General features: G+C 51.4%; 1 protein-coding gene across 2 annotated transcripts in view; it reads right to left on the bottom strand.

The window, feature by feature from the left end:
* PPFIBP2 (PPFIB scaffold protein 2) overlaps nucleotides 1-18,417 on the bottom strand; it is a 145,018-nt gene that overhangs the window by 74,514 nt on the left and 52,087 nt on the right. The gene's annotated exons all lie outside the window — the stretch shown is intronic.

The following is an 18,417-nucleotide window of genomic DNA, read 5'->3' on the forward strand; positions in this document are numbered from 1 at the left end:
ATGAGAAGCAGCAGAGCCAGACTGGATCAGGCGGGCAGGATTCCGAGGTGGCTTTGGCTGGTGAAACACAAGTTGAAAATGTTGGCTGTGAACATAGCTACTTTTTGTGGTGAAGGGGAGGGAAGAGGAGAGCTTCATCTGTGGGTGGCCTCCCCTGCACCCCCCCTTGCCCCCCGCGGTGAAGCAGGTGGTGACATCAGTTGAGAAGGCAGCGTAAGGTTGGGGACAAATGGAAAGTGTGAAAGGGCTGACACAGAAGACGGGAGAGGGAAGAATGCAGGGAGGAGTCCGGGATCCGGGCTGCCAGCCCACTATCAGTGGCTGTGCTGTTCTGCCGAATCCACAAGCTATTTAGCCCTGCCATGATGTCACCTTGTTAAACCCCGCTGGGACAGAGGCCTGGGGGCCTCTCCAAGAAGCTCATGGACAGGACTCACAGGTGCCAGAGGTCAGAGATGGTGGAATTCCAGCTCCTCCATTATACTGCAGAATAGGATGCTTGGGCATATTGGGTACATTGGCTAAGACGGGAGGTACCTATAGGAAATTGCACACAGCTAAAAACCCTTGGGGTAACCATACCCGCTATTGTCATCCTTGTGGTTCTGAAAAACCTCTCCACCCAGAATCACGGTGGCGCATACGGCTCTGGAGCAACCCAAGGCTGCCAGTTATGATCCAGATCATCACCACCATAACGAATGCTTACAACGCATTTTCTGAGCACTATCCATATATTTATCCTATTTTACAGTCAAGGAGATTGAATCCCAGGGGGGTTAAATCAATCATCCAAGGCCACACGGACCAGAGACGTGAGCCTAAGGAGCTGGACCCAGGATCCATGCTGTCAGCCAGCAGGAATGGCTTTTAGAGGCTGCTGTCTACCTCTCCCCCCTTGTACTGCAGCCCAACTCGAGTGCAAGGCAAGTCAAGGTCTGGAGCTAGGATGCCTGTGTGTCCATGTGTCCTTGCAGCTCTTCTGGCCCAGGCTACCGGATCAACCATTTGAGTACCAGATGACACAAAGTAAAGTCTCGCATTAGCAGCTTGAGTTCATTCCACATTCCACTACAGAACCCAAGCTCATTGCAGAGGGGATCCACAGTAACTCCCTTCTCTTTGACTTTGGCCTGGAAGCTGGCTTAAATGCTGAACATGCTAGAAGCCAGCAACAGTGTGAAGATGCTGACAGTGGTGGGATTTCTGTTACTGGGAAAATAAGCTCCACTCAGAGGGCAGTGGGTGGGCCCCGCAGACCCTGCCTGGAGCTATTTTTAGAGACTCTTTCATGACTCTTGTGGGTTGGATCCACTGATCTTGAAGCAGGGCAGGTGTGAGCTGTGCGTGAGCCAGTCAGGAACCAAACAGCTGAGGGGCAGAGGCCTTCTGGATGCCTGCAGCAGACTGCCTTGTCCCTGGGTTCTGTCCGTTGGAGAGGGAGCTGGAGGAGCGGCTCTGGCCAGCCTCCACTCAGCAGCCAAGGCCAAGCTGGCCAGAGCCAGCAGCTGCTGGGGCCTCTGGCTACTCCCCATGGGCCAGGTCACAACTGCCCCTTTCTGGTCTTCAGTGAGAGACCTCGACGTGGCACGCAGCAAGGCGCGGAGGGCCGGAGGGGGGGAATGGCCCAGCATATGCTGCTGGGAGAGAACCCAACTGGTCCCACCGTTCCCCCTTCAGTTCCCACCACCCTCACAGCGGGCAGTCACCATTCATGGGTATCGCGGTTCTCAGGCATGGTCCTACGCTAAGCATTCTACAGACATTAGCTAACTTGACCCGCACAAAACCTGTATGCGGCCGGCACTATTACCTTCCTTACTGCAGACATGAAGAAATCAGGGCTGATCACGTAGGTAGGAGGTGCCGCAAAGCCAAGATTCCAGCTCAGGCCTTACTTCAAGCCACGTGTTCTTAATTACAATAGTACACAGTATCCCCATCCCCCAAAGGCCACAGAACAATGTCTCCTTTTTCCGAGCCAATGCTTCCCCGCCAGCTCTGTGCCTCCTTGCCCACAGGCATCTCCCCCGCTGCCCCCAAATTCAAAGACTCGGTCTCGCTCCGAGACCCTGCCCTCCCAGGCTGGTCCTAAGGGCCAGGGCTTCTAGCTTGTGCATCAGATCACCCCTCACCCATCTCTTCTAGAGTCACCCCGTCTGCATGGGACAATGAAGGAGACAGCGTTTGCACCTTCAAAACCCTGGGCCAAGAGAAACCCGCTCTCCAAGCCACTTCGGCTTGAGGACAAGCGGGAGAAGGGAAGTGTGAGCTGGGCAGACGGGGGGTACTAGAGACCCACAGTGGAGGAGCCCACTGCAGGGATGGGGTCGGCAGAGGAGACTGCTGGCAAACAAGAGCCTTGACGGAGTCACGAGAAGTGGGTGGCAGTGAGGAGGACGTTGGGCATAAGCTCAGAAAAGGGAGGGAGCACATGTGCGAGCTCAGAGCAGATATAAAAGATGAGACCAACAAGGTAAGTAGAGGCTGGGTTGCAAAAAGTCTCAAAGGACAAGCAGGTGATCCTGGGCTTTCTTTTCTAGACTAAAGGCAAGTCCTGGGGGCTTAGGAGCAGGGTCACGGGATGAAGGGATTTTTTTTTTTTTTTTTTTTTTTAAGGGGATTTAAAAGAGAAGAATCTGGTAATAGTGTTCCGGGTAGAGATACTCTGATTATTCTTCCTAGGTCATACGCTATACTTTGTGCTTTGTTTTTAATGATCCTAATTCTAAAAGTAGAAGAAAAATATCTATTTTGCTAGGAGTCATCCGAGCGGTTTCTGAGGTCTCCGTGCTTCGAGCTTCCCTCAGCGGATGTGCACTGTGCATGGGAACCAGTGTGCACAGCCGGGGTCTCAGGACAAAGGGCCTTCTGACACCGCAGCACCTGCAAAATCAGCTCCTCTGTGGCCAGAACTTCGGCGCGAGGTATGGAGTTCGAGCCACTGGGACCTGGCTCTGATGGTCCCAGGCACACCACAGCTGGAAGACCTCCGGATTAAAAAGCTTCATTTGGATATAGAAAAACAAACTCAGTGATGGGAAGTGCACTCCTCACCTATTTTCCCCCAGAACCTCCAGTGAAGGTTTTCAAATGCTTAAGACAATGGATACAAACCTTTGCCAAATTGTCTGGCCCCCTCAGTGTGCTCTCTGCTGGCTGCAGGACCCCCATCCCACAGCTGAGCAGGGGCTGAGCAGACAGGATTTCTGCTGGGTTCTAAACCAATATTTTTCTATGTATTTGGCAAAAGAGAGGAGGAACGAGAACTGGCCTGGCAGACAGAAAGCAGGGTTCAAGATCAGGCTGCACCACAAGTAGCTCTAACACTAATAATCACAAGGTCCTTAGCCTCTCCTGGGCTTTGTTAAATGGAGGGTTTGTACCAGTCGGTCCCGACGAGTCCCCAGAGCTCTAGTTTTATTCAACTGCCTTGCTTTTCACAACACGGCTTGCCATACACATCACAGTGAGAGTAATTTTCTTAAAGTACAAGTTGGATCCCCCCGTGTGTCCCAGGTCACTCCCCTGCCATAAGTCCCCTGTCATACACACCACGCCCCCCACAAGCCTTACTGTCCCCTGCCCTGTGTGACCGGGCATCTGCCAGCTCCCGTCACAGAGCTCAGCCTCCCTGACTTTCTCTCAGTCCTGAACTCCTTGCACCTTCAAAACCCTGGGCCAACTCCCTCTGGCTTTAGGACCTTTACACATACTAGCCTCTTTGCCTGGAATGTTCTCCCCCCCCCCCCCCACTTTCCACCTGACTCACTCCTGTTTTTCAGGTCTCGATGAAATGTTCCTTGCTCAGAGGGCTCCATGACTCCCCCCTCTCACTCATCCATCACCCTCGATGGTGGCCATTAACAGTTCCTGTTCCTCACTGCACTTAATTTGTAACTTCACGTTTATTCACTGGGACGGTAACCTCTGCTTCCCTCATCGGATGGCAGATCCACAAGAGCAGAGACGGATTCCACTTTGCTCACCACCGGACACCCAGTACCCCCGTCTCTATAAATATTTGCTGAACGCACGCTGCAGGGGGTGCACACAAAAGCCAGCATCCCTGCATCTCGGGGTGGGGATCGGGGGCCTTCCAAGCTGGACACGTCCTGTCCCTCCCCGGTTACAATGTCCAATCTCTTATCTGTCAGCTGCTTTTGCCCTTCCTACTTCTGAGAAACACTCAGCTTCTGTGTGAAAATAAATGGACAACATCTTGGCCAACGGTTTAAAAATGGTCACGAAGGAGGAAAGAGCCTGAGTTCTGCGAGTACGGATGCCACTCCAGCCCCAACGTTCATTTCATTCATTCATTCGTGGCTCACACCCCACACTTGAGCTCATCCCCTAAAGAAAGGGCATAAACAACTTGCAACCCAAACCCTTGGCTTCAGAGCAGTCAGAAGAGAACTCCCCAAGGGGCTTCCTCCGGAAACACAGACGCTCTCCCGGCTGACAGCAACTAACACTCTGCCTTGGATAACATCAGAGCAGAGAGGTTCAGAGGTCTGATTTTGAAAGGATGCAGCTTCCTCTCTGTGTCCTCAAACCCAAGGGCAGTGGGGCACCTTTTTCTGGTCACAGTGTTTGGAGCCTCCAACTGTTTAAGCTCCCGAGTTAAACTAACTAACTTTCTTCACCCCATTCGTGCCTTTCTGTACAGAGGCTCATTCACCAGAATGTCAGTGGAGAAACAAAGACAGCTGACTGTTTTCTCCCCTAGTGCCTATAATTAGATTCTCATGGAGAACTTGGCCATGACAGGGCTTTGCCGGACAAATACACCTCCCCCCCTGCACTGCCCCCCCCCCCCAGCGTCTCTCTTGCCCTCATCTTCAGGGAGACCCAGATAAAGCAGCCAGTCACTTACCCTCTTCAGCCACGCAAAATGCTTGTAAACATCAATGTCCCCATCCATGCTGGGCACCCATGTCAGCAGTTAGAGTCCTTGGTGGAAAAAGCCCTTTTTCTGGCTAGAAACCAAATTCTCTCCTCTTCCTTGCTTCTGCCCCCTCCCCCTGGGGACGTCAAGCTGTGTTCAAGTTTCCCCACTTCCCTGGCCCATGTCCTTCAGTCTTTCCCTGAACAGTTTCAGATACACAACGGCTCAGACCGGCCAGTGCTGCTCCAGTACCCTTCCCCTCCGCCCCCAGACACACACGGGCACCAGCTCTGGGATTCAGAGCCTGTGGAGCAATCAACGCTAGCAAAAAGGTAGGGAAAAAAGACAGACTTGGACAGGAGTTGTAAACACACACACATATACACACACGCGCGCGCACACACACACACACACACAGGAACATTCTTTTTGGTGATAATACCAGAGCCTGCCAGAGGGAAACAGTCCTGAAGAAAATTCCTTGTCTGGCTTCCCCTTTCTGCAGTGGCTGGAACTCATTACCGAGAGACCCCGATTTCCTGTCTCTGCTCCACTCTGCATTTACCCACAGGCTCCCAGCTGCTCTCAGTTTATTTGGGACTGGGGAGAAGACTAAAAATAAGTCCTGCTCTTGGAGGAGCTGCTGGTTCCCACACACAGCCTGACCCCCACCCTGAAGCCCACGCCTACCCCTTTTCTAGGCGGGCGTCGGGCTGGGCCCTGAGGAAAGCCTGTCATTTCCAAAAAAATAACACATTCAGAACCAGCTCCGGTCTGGGTTGCTGGCCTGCTGGATGTCTGCTGTCCTTGGCGCTGGTGGCACCGTCTGCCAGGGGCGACCTGCTACCAGGAGACGTGTCATCGGAGGAGCTTGGCCTGGGGCTGCTGTCGGCCACCACCACGGCCAGGCCTTCCTGGGGCACAGTCAGCGCCGGGATGGGTACAGCTCCTGTTGAGCCCAAGGCCTGCCTTGCTGGCTGTCCCCCACTCCAGATTAGCTACCTCAGAAGCCAGGGAAGGGGGAAGGCGAGGCCCCCTCATGGGGGGGCCCACGCGATTTAGGGAGAGCTCTGGGAAGGCAGGGGCTGGTGCAGATGGGGAATTGTGTCTGTTTCCCTGGGCTGGCCTTCCAGGGTGGTCTCCCCAGCACTGCCTGCCCCTCCTCCCCCCCAACGCTGCCCTCCACTCACCCCCCACTCTTCTGAGAGCTTCCCTAAACACAGCTTTTCTCCCTCACTTAGCCTGTAACATGTGGCCTTTGGCTAGAGTGATTATGAAAGCGGTCCTTGATGTGGGTACAGTGGGAACTGGGGTTACACACCAGGCCTCTGAGCTCTGCTCCCGTAAATGACTTACAGATGCACGTCTTGTGATGGTGGGGGGGGGGTGGGGGGGGTGCTTCCCAGTGCCCTTAGGGGTAGCTAGGGGGGTTCCTGGAACTGCCAGTGAAGAGGAGGCTCTACTGGGTGTTGGCAGGCCCCTTCACATGGCCTTGACAGCATAGTCACCAGCAGGCTGCCCCAGTCTGTAGGGATCAGAGCGGCCGTGCGTGAGCTCGGCCGGCAGCGGGCACGAGGGGAGGAGTAAATTCCTGGAGACACGCCCAGCTCAGAGGCTAGAAAGGAAAAGCAGGCTCTGCCCTCCATGTGCTGAGCTCTGGACCCTTCTCACCTCTGGCCCAGTTCAATCAAGGCCTGGGCCCTCCCCGGTCGAAGTTCCTGACCAGAACTAGCACAGAACATGTTGGGGAAGCAGCTCTCTTAGGTTGTAGGTAAACTTTGTTTTTTTTTCTGTGTGAACGTCTGGGAAAGCAGAAGGAAGAATTCACTTGGTCAACAAGTATTTGCCCAGCATCCAAGGCAAATGAAACCGACTTCCTGCCCCGAGCAAATAAAGAATCATCACATGGTATGTGGTAAAGGTGTTTCTGGGGCCCTAGGGAAGAAGAGGCAGAGTGGGTTTGGGGGCTGGATGGGGAGAGATGGGGCACAATCCCAGCCCCGGCTCCCCTTGGTCGCGGCTCGGTGCTCTTCGGTAGGTTCTAGGGTGAGGAGGAAAGAAGGACAAGGCAGCAATGTGGTGGCCTTTCTCAACCTTGCTAGCTCCCACCTGCCCGTGGGGTTGGCTCCAGTGGCAGCCCCTCCTCAGCAGCCATACCTCTCTCCACTTCACCACCTGTCCTGTTGTACTGAACCACCATGGACCGTTGATAGGTCTGTGTACTGCGCTGGACTGAAGAACGTGTGTCTGAGCCCTGACCTCCATGCCTCCCACAGTTCTTGGCACACAGGAACAACTTAAACATTCTTTGAGTGAAAGAGTGAGGCTCACGTGGTCAGACTCGCAAGATAAGCCTAAAATTCTACTCGGAGAGCAGGAGTCTTGAAGGTGGGTTTCCCCAGGGGAATGATGCTCCCCCTGAGAGAAAAAAGATGGAGTTCACATGTGACAAATGTGAGGAGGGAGGATGGAGAAGGGGAAAGGAGAGGAGGGAGGAAGCCAGACAAGTTGCAGCTAAATTCTTGACATATTTTTACGGTACCCTCAAGTAGCAATTCCTACCTCACTCTTTAAAAAAAGAAAAAGAAAAAAGTGTTATTTTATAATTCAACTCAAAAATTCACAGAGTTAACACTCCAAAAGACCTAGGAGCAGGGCATGTGTGTGGCTGGTGGGCGAAGTGACCCAGGACACGGGAGCCATACGCACCTTTTCATTCACTGACCCCCAGGTGGCAGGTGGCCCTGGGCATGGCCCCGTCATCCCCGCTCCCAAGGCAAACCCATGGCTGCACCACCACCTCACTCAGAAGGCAATCCCGGCCCGGGGCACCTCACAGTGGTCCACAGGCAGGCAGGCTTTGGGGGGATGAGATAAGCCCCTGAATAGGTTCATAAAATACATACATACAAAGTACTGTTCGGATCTATAAATCACTATTTCTCTGAAAACAAAGTTTCCAGATTATCAAAATGATCCATGACTCCCAAAGGATTAGAAGCCTGGGTTTTATCTGGCCTATGCAGTTATTCTGAAAGGTTTAACCTTCCCTTAAAGGAGAGTGGGGGATGGTTCTCCAATCTAGTATACCGCCTCAGACCCACTGCTGAAGAGCATTATCAGGAACCACAGGGGGTACACAAATTGGGGTTATTACGGTGACCCTGAAAGTCCTTGGGGCCTTCCCAAAAGCAAGTCACTCCCCAGCAACCACACTCAACTCATCACCGTCTGGAAAATGAGGTAGCCAGCTGAGGGCAAAGGGCACTACACTGAGTGACTGAGCATCTGGGGCCTAAAGACACAGCTGAGGGCAGAGTAGTCAGCTTTGGACAGGGAAACTCAGGTAGCTTGCCCCCCTCCTCATCCCAGGGCTTAGCAGGGAACCCCATGAGAGTCACCTCCGTGGCTGGATGCCCACACACGTGTGAGAAGGACTGAGGATGGCTTCCTAAGGTTCTACTTTCCCCGCCAGGAGTCAGCAGCATCTAATCGGGCAGAACTGTGGACTGAGAAGGGGGTCTCATGGGTCACGTGCCATTCTGGCCTCTAGCTCAGCCCCGAGCCTTGGGCTCTGGTGACAGGTGTCAGGATGGCCGTGGAATGCCAGATACAGGTTTGTGTCCTTCAACAGGTGTGCTGCACAGTGGGCCTGCCACTGGGGAGTTTGGGGGGGGGGCGCTGGGGGGAGGCTCAGCCCAAGGACACTGCTCCTTCGGGCTGGTAAGCAAGTCCTGCTTGTAAAACAGCATCCTGGCCACTGCAGCTCAAGTCCCCATGGGGCACAAGCACCTGAACCCACCACAAGTAGTTGGGACAAGGACCGGCCGACTTTTCCCATAAAGGGCCAGCCCATATGGTCTCAGTTATACTCAACTCTGCCGTAAGCAGCCACAGCTAACACATAAACTAAAGAGTGTGGCTATGTTAAACACCTAATATTTGTGGACACTGAAATTAGGATTTCAGACCATTTTCACATAAAATATGCTCATAGTGTCTCAATCACTGAAAAACATAAAAATCATCCTTAGCTCATGGGGCATAAGAAATAGACAGTGAGCCAAATGCAGGCCATAGGTTGCTGACCCCTGGCTAGGGCTATATTTCCCTGTTTAGAATTAATCACCTGGGCTGGAGGGTGTTCTCATAAAAATGCAGATTCTGACCAGAAGGCTGAGAATGGGACCTGACACTGTGCATTGCTAACAAGCTCCCAGGTGATGCTCATATTTGAGGATCTCGGGACCATATTTGAATGGTCAGAGGTTAAGAAACCACTTTCAGAAGTTTCTTAAAGCACAGGGTATTGAGCAAGTTTGCCTGGAAGTACAAATCCTCTGGAGCCCCCCCTCCCTCCCTACCTACTAGTGGTGCCTGAAAAGGCAGAAGGTTCCTGGTGGGTGCAGGGTGGGTGGGTGTCTACATGCTCAGACCCCAAGTTATGCTAACCTGGCAACATCAGCCACCATGTCCCCTGGGCCTGAAGCAGGAAACTTAGTGGGGAAGGGTTTATTTGCTCTTTTACCAGTGTTTGCACATTCTTGGTCATTTATAAACATTGGTTCTTAGGGACTGAAATAGTTTCCTCAAGTCAGGTCTGAAAGGAGCCAGATCTCTAGAATTTAGGAGGTGGGTACAGTTTACTGGGGGGGTTGGGGGGTGGCAGCAAAAATCTAGGAAAGTGAAAGCTGCTAAGTTTACAGTAGCTGCAGGGTCCCCACTATGAGATGCTATGCCAGGAAAAATGTATTAAAAAAATCCAAGGTACAGGTTTCCTCTAGGGCAGGAAATGCCTCTTGGAATGGAAGGAGCCATCCAAATAGCACCCCAGCAAAAGGCACTGGAACGAAGGGGTTTGGAGAGGTCTTCTCTGCCTTGACAATGGAAGGGCAGGTCTCTGCTCCTAGGAGCAGCCCTCAGCCCTCCCATTTCCTCTTCCCCAGCACAAACAGTAGAGGCCTCTTCAGGCTTGCCCTTTGTCCAGTGGGTTCCAAGGATGGGAAAGAACTCTTCCAACTGAGCCAGGTACGCTGTCCAGCAGCTTCATTAATGAGAGGAGCTTAGGTCATCTTTCTAATTGAAACAAAGCTATTTTTCTTATATAAAGCCTGTACCTTCTTCCTTGGGATTTAGACTTTCTAGTATTTATCCCTGACTGCCACCTAGCAGCTTCATCCAGTACTGCAAGGAACAAAAAAACCAGACTTGCACACCAGCCCTGCTCAGGGAAGGAATCCCTTGGGAGTGAAGCACGGGGGGGGGGGGGGGGGGGGGGGGGGGGGGGGGGGGGGGGGGGGGGCGGTGCCTATACCTATGACTTTCAGTTCTCACTGAAGGGAAAGGCAAATTGGCTCACATAAGCTCTATTTTTTTTTTTTACCTTGAAATGTAAGCACCAAGTTTCCCCTTCTCTCAAGATCCAGAGGAAGGGATGTTTGGGTGGCTTAGTTGGTTAAGCATCTGCCTTTGGCTCAAGTCATGATCCCACGGTCCTGGGATCGAGTCCCGCATCAGGCTCCTTGCTCAGTGGGGAGCCTGCTTCTTCCCCTGCTTGTGCTCTCTCTCTCACACACACACACAAATAAATAAAATCTATTTAAAAAAAAAAAAAGATCCAGAGGAAAAAGCTTCCCTATAAAACCCCTGTAACTTTTTAAAATGAGTATGTCCAACATGCATATATTCTGATCCATCTTTTGTTCCAGGCCCTGGGTGGAGAATAAAGATACAGAGACAAATCACATGGCAGAAGAAACAAGCTCACAGTTCACAACTCATAGAACAGCTTTTTCTCCCTACCTTTTCTTGTAACTCCTCCGGCTTTTCAATATGGTAAACAGATTTGCTTCTTTGGCCAGAATGAAAGATTGCAAGCTGAACCGGGCAGGACCGGCAGGGGGCTCTGTTGGAGGAGCTGGGAGCTGAGGAAGTGGCCATCTGGGACAAGGTAGTGGAGCAATGAGGGGGTGGCCCTCCTGGGCCTGGGCTACTTTGTTTCGTGAAAGACTAGTGAAGAAGGGAACCGAGGGCTCCTGAAGCTACAGAAGGCTGTCCGAGGTGAGCACATAGGCTACAGAGGGCGTCGCTGCCCCACCATTCCATTTCACTGCTCCTGAGAGGTCAGCCTCTGCCAAGCCCAGATCGTGGGGCAGCCACAACTAGAGAGGGTCCCTAACCTGTCTCCATTTTGGAAACCAAAACACCTTAGCTGGGGGAAGGCCATGGCTGGTGCCGACCACGAAGCCAGGACTAGAATGCCTGGCCAGATCTTGCAGGCAGATTGTCAAAGTGGTCACTTCCAGTAGGGAGACAGAGTCCCAGAGGAGCGAAGAGGTTCATGCAAAGTCACATGTGAGTGGCAGGCCACTGGCCTCTTAACTCATCCCTACCTCCCATGCTGCCTCACCCTGGTTCGGTGCTGCCCAAGCACACTGGCCAGGACACCTGCACCCGTGTGGAGGAAGGCCAGGGCTCCTGCTGGGAGGCTGAGCCGCTCTGGGAACCCTGCTTGCAGATAGGGGCCTGGTGTACGGTCCTGCTGTAGGTTCCCTGCCCACCACTGCACTTGTCCTCACTCCGCGGCTTCTGGCTTGGCCTGCCTTTCGTTGGACTTCATCTTGAGCCGCTGAAGCCTCAGGTCTTTACGCAGGATTCCCCTGACCCACATCCAAAGCCATGAAACAGCAGGCTAGACCTAGCACTTTGTAGGATGAGAGGAGGCGTCTGTACTGAACGGTTACAGAAGCCCCCAAGCTGCTCCATGCGGAGATGCTGCTGGTTCTGATAACTCTTGGGCATCACCTAGCGACCTGAGTCACCACCCTGCTGCTAGATGGCTGTCCCCATCCTGCGGAGCCCACTGGGAGCTGGAAGACTAGTCCTTCCTATGGGCTCTACCCCCAGCTCAGCCCTGGTTCCCCAACCAGCCTCCATCCAGCCAAGGCAAGCAGGCATAGAGGAAGAGTGACACCCCCTTCCAGGCCCTGGAAAAGCCCCACTCAAGGTCCAGCCAGATTCCGGGATATGGCCATAGTAGCACCAGCTTGTGCTGTATGTCGGGGCCAGAGCACCTCTAGCCTTTCTGGCCTTCAGGACCACCTGGTGGGACTGAGGGCCTCTTGACCAGAAATGGCCATGCTCTCCCTGAGGGCATCATCCGCACTCTGCCACAGGTCGAGGCAGCGGCTGCAGGGAAGTGAAGGAGGCCGCCCCTGGTGGAGCTTAGGTCCATGCCCATCACAGCACAGAAGCCTCAGCCCTGCAGCCAGGGCCTCAGGCTCGTCCTCTCTAGTACTGACCCTGAGCTGCGCCCGGGCTACCCAATGTGAAGGGCGACTCTTTCCTCCCCTGAGCTCAGAGAGGACAGCCCCACGGAAGCTCCTCTGCTGGTCAGGCCCCAGCTCACCCTGGACTCAAGGACACTCTTCCTACAGAAGGGCCTTATCAGAAGCTCCCAGATACTCTACCAACTTCCCGGTGATAGGCCCAGAATTCAGACACAGATACCACTTCCAGGACAAGGGAATCTAGGCACTTGGTTCCTTTCCTCACTGAAGCCCCAGAGGGGGTCCCCAGCTCAGAGAGCCCAACACATACCTTCTGGGCCCAGAGCCCACTTTTCCTCATTCTACTGCCTGCCAAGGAAGGAAAGACCCTGTTTTAGGCCCCAAATCTCTGGAAATTCACTCACAACGCAGCACCACTGAATCCTGGGCAGGTCTGCTACACCGGGTCTTCAGGAGTCTGGCCGGTTTCCAACTGTCCCCAGTCAGAGTCTTTGCTGCTGCCTACCATTCTCCATCCAGCCTGCCAGCTCCCGGCAGAGGGAGAACCAGCCCCATTGTAGAGAGACACAGCTGCCTGGGGTGCACTAGGACCAGGAGCTCCTTCTCCACCCAAGACAAAGGCAGGGCCCGGACTCACCTGCTATTTGTTCCTATTCGAGCCACCCCCCCATTCCCCCACACCCACCTCTGCCTCCACAGCACCTGTTCTCCTTGTGTACCCCAGATGCCGACATGGGTGTCTGAGGGTCCACAGCACAGAAGACAGCGTCTTCTACCACACGATCCTCTCACCATGCCCAGGGGCAGCTAATCCACAGCTGTGTGTAAATGGAGGGTCTTTAATTTCCATTTCTTTTGCACCTAACATCTCTTTATAGGCCTGGAGGACTTGACTCCAAAATTAGGAGGAGGCCAGTTAGATTCTCTCCTTCAGGAATTTGAGTCTCTCTCTCTCTCTCTCACACACACACACACACAGAGGGAATAAATGCAAGAGACAAAACATGAAAAGAATTTGTCAACAAGAAGACTAAAATCAAGTCTAAAGGCCATGTGGCAGTTGCTCTGGGTGGTCTTTCTAAGAGCCATTCATGCCCCCTCCCTCCCGTCATGGTTCCTTCTGGACAGAGTGCCAATACTTGTTTCCCGGCCTCCCTTGCAGCTAGGGTATGTACATGTGAACAAATCTGGACCTTGGGAGCATATGGGAAGTCTGCTACAGGGCTTCAGAGAAAAAGATTTCCCTTCTTAATTAGAAAAAAAAGAAGAGAAGAGAAGAGACAAGACAAGACAAGACAAGACCTGTCCCACCTCTGGACATGCTGCCTGGAGCTGCAGTCGCCATCTTGCAGCTGTTATGCGATACCTCTGAGGAAACACCAACCCCCTAAGGAAGATGGGGCAGAAAGATGGGAAGAGCCAGAGCCCTTGAGGTCATCCAGAGCCACTGATTTGACCCTGGGACCGCCCATCTTCTGGGTATCTTGTAAGTGACGTATAAACCTCCTTACTGTCTATGCCACTTCTCTGGAGAAAGAACCACCAACTGATAGAGAGGTCACGAGGCTGAGCTGGACCACACCAGGCCAACAGATGACCAAGCAGTAATGGGGGGGGGTATGGCAAAGCCAGCTGACTAAAGAGAACAGCACAGACACACAAGGGACGCACAGGCATAAACGCTGCCTGCCTGATCCTTCAAGCTGTCTTATTAGCTCCTATTCTAAGCCACATGTACTTTTTTAAAAAATAATTTAACTGAGTCTCTGTGGTTTAAAGCAGTGTGTCTCAAACTTTTATTGTGAATATGAATCAGTGAGTAAAAGGGCGGGGCAGGGGGCATATTCTGCCCTTGTATAAAGACACCAAGCAGCAAGCAAACTACCAGGGGATGACAAGGTTGCTGGTCCACAGACTATAATTTAAATGGCACAGTCTTCTATAAGTACCAATCTAAAAGCAATTAAAAAGTACTGGTGGATCTGCTCACTACTTTGGACTCTATTTCCATATGGGTACGACCCACTACGGAATGTGTATGCCCCCAGAATATAAAAGGACTTTAGGCCTGCAAGATTCAAAATATAGACAGGCTGTCTCTGTCCAGAATCAAAACTTCACATCCTCTCCTGGTATCCTGGAATGTTTATATGAACTTTTGACCCACCCTCAAAGTACACCATTCACAGGTAACTGATGGCCATAATTACTCTAATAGACTCTGAATGCAACACAACGTTCAGGAAACTCTTTCCAAAGGCAGGCATTCCCCCCAACCACCGTAAAGAACCTCAAAAACAGATCTACAAATCTTAATATGAGCAGTTTTCCGCAACACACCTTGAAAAACCAATAACCATGTCGACTGCCTTTGGATCAAAAAATTTTTAGTAAGTTATATAAGTTAGATCCGTACTTCACACCACACATTAAGAAATATTGCAGGTTAACCCTAAGATATAAATCAAACCATAAACTTACTGGAGAAGAAACAGGTGAATAGTATTTGATTTGAGGTTAAGAAAGGCCCTTCTAGGGATAAAAGGAAAACAAAAAACCCAAAAAGGAAAGATAGTTAATTACAATCCTTTTAAAGTTTTGTCTCAAAAAGCACCACAAACGGCATTTAAAAAACAAACTGAGGAAAATGCCACAAATAAAGCAAAGGGCTTTGAAAAGGTCAATATAGAAGAAAAGCACTAAAATCCTAACAGGAAGAGGAGAGAAGAGCATAGAATATGAACAAGGTGGGGTAGGGACACTCACAGTGATCTCTAGGGTGTGTGGGAAGAAAAGATTAGTGCTACCTAACTTTTTTAACCTAACACTTAAAAAAACTCTCTATTTGGGGCTTTGTTTTATAATTTACATACATTAGGACAATACTGCCTATATAAATATGAATGAATGGAAATGAATTTTTTTTCCAGATAGGGTAGAGATCAAAACTTTAGAGAACATACAGAAGAATACTAAAAAAAAAAGTGTTTAGCCTTCCACTAGGCAAAGAAATGCAAAAGTAATAAAAATACATTTTTTTCCTAAGAAATTAGTAAAGCTTTTTTTTTTCTTAATCTTAGTGATTGTTGTTGATCAGGATGTACCTCAAACCCTGCCAGTGAAAATATAAATGAGTAAAATCTTCCTGAAGAGTGGTTTGGAAAAAATGTGTCAAAGGCTTAAAGATATTAATACCGTTGGATTAGAGTTGCCAGATTTAGCAAACTGCATGGGACATACTTACTAAGATTTATCCATCGCTTATCTAAAATTCTAGTTTAACAGAGTATCCTGTATTTTGTCTGTTAACTCTATTTAATTCCACCTTTAAGACTCTACCTTATGGAAAGATCTACAGAGAAAGACAAATATTCCTGGACACTCTCTGCAGCAAAGCTATATATTGGTGAAAGATTAAAAAGAACCTAAATGTCAGTATTAGAGAAATGGTCACAAATTCAGGCATGTCCATACAAGGTAGAAGTACATAATCATTGTAAACTATGCAGTGAGGGATAAAACCACAAGCTGTTTTCCATACTCTGGGCAGACTGGGCTTTTGCTGGGGACGCTGCTTCAGTGAATCTCTTGGTTATGATGGGAAAGGTCCCGAGCAAGCTGAAAGGGGACATTTAAAACCAGATGCTAAACTGCTCTGCAGCCTGATGGCAGGATTCAGGGAACAGTGGAGGAGGCTCTGTCTGGAAGTTTCCAACGGGCCCCCGGCACGTGGTGACAGGCCAGCCCAAGGGCAGAGAGAGTCAACAAGTGACTTTAGAATTCTGGCCGATGGATATTGGGAGCAGTGACATCCGATATCCAACATTTGGTTTCAAGTTTTTATTTTCTACACACAAACATCCCACATATAAGCTCACCATCCCTTACCTGCCATTCTGAAACCCCCAAAGCTCTGAAGACCAAAAGGTTTGGTTTGGTTTTGTTTTTAGAAATAATGTTGGTGCCAAACTTATTTGGCAGCCCAACTGGACCTGAGCTAACAGGAGAATATTTATCGTCTTTTTTTATCCCACTTCATGTGGATATTCATACGTTTTGCCAAAGAAAGGTCAATGCGTTCCTGCTCCATTATCTGCTAGAGATAGAATATATTCTATGGTATAGATGCACGGTCTTGCCCTTCTGAAGTTTAGTAAGCTCTGGGTTCCAAAATGCATCTGGAGCCAGGGTTTCAGATGGAGGGTCTAAGGACCAGTATTCTCTTGAGGCGTCATCAAGTTCCCTTTAAATACTGCCCCTGGAGTCAGTCGGGCGAGCAGGAATGGAGGGGTGGGCCTGCTAGGTAAACACACCCGGGGGAAAGTGGGCCTTGGAAAGCTCAGCTATCCACACAGATGGGCAGAAGATGGTCAGAGGGACTGGAGAGAGGCCAGGCACAGCCTCATAGAGCTGGAAGTATGGGAAGAGCCAGAATTCCTGATGGAACTCCAGGGAGGCAGAGACCCTTCTGGCCTGGGACGGGAGACAGAAGGAAACTCCGAAAGCCCCCCTGTGAAACCTGACCACAGGTTGTAAAAGGGGGGTGGAGGAGCGGATGCGGCCTTCTGTCTGGTCGTGCCACAAGTCTGAGAGACCACCAAGGACAGTCTCCATTTGGGGGTGACACGAGGAGGTTCTCAAACCTACATGGCAACAGGCCCTCCACAGACCCATCCCTCGGGCTTCCCCACCCTTCCCCAGGCAACATCCAGCTGTATTCCCTGTTGCTGCCTTCACAAATGCCTGCAAACGTTGTGGCTTCCAACAAGGCAAACACACGCTCTCACAGTGCTGGAGGTCATAAGTCCCCAGTGGGTCTCGCTGGCTGGAGGCTCTAGGGGAGGGCCACCTTGCTAGCCCCCCGCCCCTGGGCTCCTGACTTGCTTCCATCTGGAAAGGCTGACTCACACGGCTCCCACACCAACTCTTCCACTGTCTCCTTCCACTTGTAAGGACGCCGGGACTACACTGGGCCCGCCTGGACAACCCACGCCGCTTGATCTTCGTATTTAAACTCTGCTGACTAGCAGCCCTAATTCTCTCTGCTACCTTCCCCCTGGCCACACGTGTACGGTAACATTCACAGGATCTGGAGATTAGCACATAGACGTCTTTGGGAGGCCACTACTGTCCCTACCACACGGGTGTAGGTATGTTACAGAACACCAGGCAGGCAGCCTGCATACTGAAAATATTGAGTACCACATGAATATAATGAAGAATTCTTCAGTGTTCAGAGGGAGGCGTGGGTAGAAGACTGTACTGACGGAGGACTCCTGAACAGAAAGTCATCTAGGACATCTGGCATGTAACTTGTCATCGCAAATGACTTGGCCTCTGGGTGAGGATGTCTCAACCTCCTTGGTTTCCAACATCAACCTCTACCTCCCGGTTTAGCGGGCCCATTCCTGCCTTCCCACCTCGGTGTGTACTTTCCCGTTTGGAATCAGTCTGCAGGACTCTAGCTTTAGAAGACTGCGTTTTGGCTTTCATCCTCAAACTCAGCTCAGGCAATCACATGCTCCCTCAAGCTTCCCAGGTTCCTCCCTCCTGCCCTGGAATGGTCTTAGACATTCTTAGACACCTCCTCAGCGGGCAAGCTCCTCACCTTCCCCCATTCCCGAATATCACCAGGCTCTTAAAGTTGACCAGCTGGTCTCCTCAGGGAAGGAGACGGGTCACCAAAGCCGTATATTTACAGCTCTGGTTACTCATCTGTCTCCTTCAGAGACTAGCAGATGTGCAGCCTTGATCTAGAGAGAGGAGGAGGGGGATCAGGAACCCTGCATACCACTCTAGGGACAAAGCGTACCAGGGCAAGGAGATCTGAAGGGCAGGGGTGGCAGTGAAGGGCTGGGTGAGGGGACCAGCTGTTGTTAAGAGACATGGAGCAGGGGGGACAGCTGAGGATAGAGACCCCACCTGGGGAGCATAATTTGGAAGTTGTACTCCTGCAGGGAAGAACTCTCCTGCTTGCTTTCCTCTGGCCCTGGATGTCCCCCAGGCTCAGAGAGCATGACTGGAGCCCACAGGCAGGCTGACCATGTGGCTTCAGCTGCTGGCCTGGGGCTCCCCCTCCTGCTGGAAAAGACCACCCAGCGGGGGCTGGCCAAAGCCAGATGGGAAGCAAGAAGAGGCTGGAAGGTGCACAGATGAGGTAATAGTCCCAGGCAGTGTGGCATTCCGTACGCCCCGTGGTTATGTGGTTACGTCCCCCAGTGGTTTTCCGAACAGGCCATG

This window comes from Eumetopias jubatus, unplaced genomic scaffold (assembly GCF_037043125.1).
Source record: "Eumetopias jubatus isolate StellerSeaLion01/CBP00866 unplaced genomic scaffold, mEumJub1_p1.0 scaffold_13, whole genome shotgun sequence".
In the NCBI taxonomy this organism is placed as follows: domain Eukaryota; kingdom Metazoa; phylum Chordata; class Mammalia; order Carnivora; family Otariidae; genus Eumetopias; species Eumetopias jubatus.